This window comes from Gavialis gangeticus, unplaced genomic scaffold (assembly GCF_001723915.1).
Source record: "Gavialis gangeticus isolate Ggan-Ray unplaced genomic scaffold, GavGan_comp1, whole genome shotgun sequence".
In the NCBI taxonomy this organism is placed as follows: Eukaryota; Metazoa; Chordata; order Crocodylia; family Gavialidae; genus Gavialis; species Gavialis gangeticus.
In genome coordinates, this window is record NW_017728980.1 from 14,067,817 (window position 1) to 14,070,125 (window position 2,309).

A 2,309-nucleotide genomic window follows, 5' to 3' on the forward strand; every position below is an offset into this window, starting at 1 on the left:
ACAGTGCCTGGTCTTTTAATGCATATGAAGAGTCACCCATGAGCCCCGGAAGCTGGCTAAGTAGGTAATGAACCACACAAAAGTGTCCCATCACATGCAGTCTCCCATCACTGGAGCATATAGGTGAACAGGGAAAGAGGCTGTAGAGCAGAGCCATGTGTGAGGAGTATGGGGCTCTGCCCTGCCCTGGGCGCACCTTCCCAGACACTGCGTAGAAATCCCTGGGGCCGCACATGATGGTCCTAGGCCTTGCAGCACCTGGATGTAGCCATGCAGGACCACTTTCTTTGTGTGACTTTCCCACTCTGTACTATGCTAGCCTTCTGGCTGACGGCATGGTAATATCTTGGGGAGCTTCAGTAACCATCTACTGATCTTTCCAAGAGCATGGGTGGAGGTACACACCCTGGTAGCAAGTCACTACAAGGCCTCCTGAGGCACCTATTGGTCTCATATTCTTCCTGTTTAACAGCTGTAGGGTATATTTCTGAGCCCAGATTATACCCAAGTTGCCATCACCAGGGTGTTTCACTTGCTGCTTGTTAACGCTAAAACAAATTAGTTAAGTGTAGATTTATTTTTAAGTACATTTCCTGCACATTTCCATACAGACCCACATTTCTCACCTTCTCTAAACCACAGAGCAGGGTAGGGCTGGAAGGGGGCTTGGGGCCTTCACTAGATTTGCATCTTATAATGTATACATTTATAGCACAAGCTTTCATAGGCTGAAGCTTGCATCTCCAGATGCTGAACTCTCTCTGCTTATGAAGGGGCCTCTAGGGCAGCGAGCCAGTGACCCTTTGTCCGAGAGAGTTAGTGAAAAGTATACCACAGGCAGAGAGTAGGGAAGACAAGGATGCTGCCAGTGCCTTGGCCACTATCATGGCAGGGAATTGGGTAGTGTTACCGGACTTTAATATTAGACTTTAGGAAGCGGCAATGAATTCATAAGTGCTTGGACAAGAACAGTCCATTCTCTGAAGAGAGCATTTATTGACCACAGCAATTTGCAACTTCAAGCACACAACAGAAAAAACTTCGCCCAAGTTACGTTCATGCAGCCCAGTAAGACACGGTGATGGCACACGCCACCTAGCCTAACTTAAAATGGAACATAATAAGCCGAAAAGAAAACAGAAAGCCTTGCATAGGCAGAGCGTCTCCTTGCAGCCAGGTATTCAGAAAGTCTTTCTAGGGGATTCACACATCTTTTTAGGTGACAAGGAGGAAATCCTAGAGGTCTCATCCCTGCCTGGGTTTTAATAGGAAAATCTGCACCTCCTTCTCCCCCTTGGGTGTCTTGACTATAACATGCTTTTCACATCCCTCATGTATCGTACACCCCTCATGACTCTTATGTGTTCAGTCTCTCTCTCTATCCTCAGATATCCCAGTCTCTGCCCCTTACAAGTTCTGCTTTGAGGTGTAAATACAGTTCCTGAGGTACAGGTTGTAGCTGTGTTGGTGTAAGGACATAGGCAGACAAGGTTCTTTGGGTAAATCTGATATCTTTTATGAGACCAACTCAAATGGTTGGAAAAATTCTTCTTTGCAAGCTGCAGATGCTTCTTCAGCCTGACGAAGGGTATTTATACCCAAAAGCTTCCAAAGAAGAATTTTTCCAACTACTTGAGTTGGTCTAATAAAAGATATCAGATTTACCCAAAGACCCTTGTCTGAATATAGTTCCCTGCTTTCTTTGGTCACACCAGCCCAAGCAGTCTGGGAACCTTGCTAGCTACCTTAGGCCTGTCTCATGTCTCCATCCCATGTTTGTGGTGATTGTGCCAGGCCTCTGCCAACAGTAGCATTCATTGCACTGGACATAATGGGCATGGTGTAGGCAGAGCTTGGTTGTCAATGCCTGTTTCAGATGGTGGGCAGGATGCTCCTGGGTCCACACTCCCAAAATCCCATGGCTTGGTTGCTGGCCTGCAGGCTTCTGAGCCAGGTTTCATAGTTTCATAGTTTCTAGGGTTGGAAGGGACCTGAGCAGATCATCTAGTCTGAACCCCTGCCATGGTAGGGAAGAGTACTGGGGTCAAATGACCCCAGAAAGGTATACATCTAGCCTCCTCATAAAGCCCCCCAGGGTAGAAGCCAGCACTACCTCTCTTGGAAGTTGGTTCCAGACCCTAGCCACCCTGACAGTGAAGTCGTGCCTCCTGACATCTAGCCTGAATCTCCCCTCTGCCAGCTTGTGACCGTTATTCCTGGTCACTCCTGGCTGTGCTCGGGGGAACAGGGACTCCCCCAATGCCTGCTGGTCCTCTCTGACTAGTTTGTAACAGGCCACTAGATCCCCC

General features: G+C 48.0%; 1 protein-coding gene across 3 annotated transcripts in view; it reads left to right on the forward strand.

Moving 5' to 3' along the window:
- Positions 1-2,309, forward strand: part of BCO2 (beta-carotene oxygenase 2) — a 30,002-nt gene that overhangs the window by 12,971 nt on the left and 14,722 nt on the right. The window lies entirely within an intron of this gene.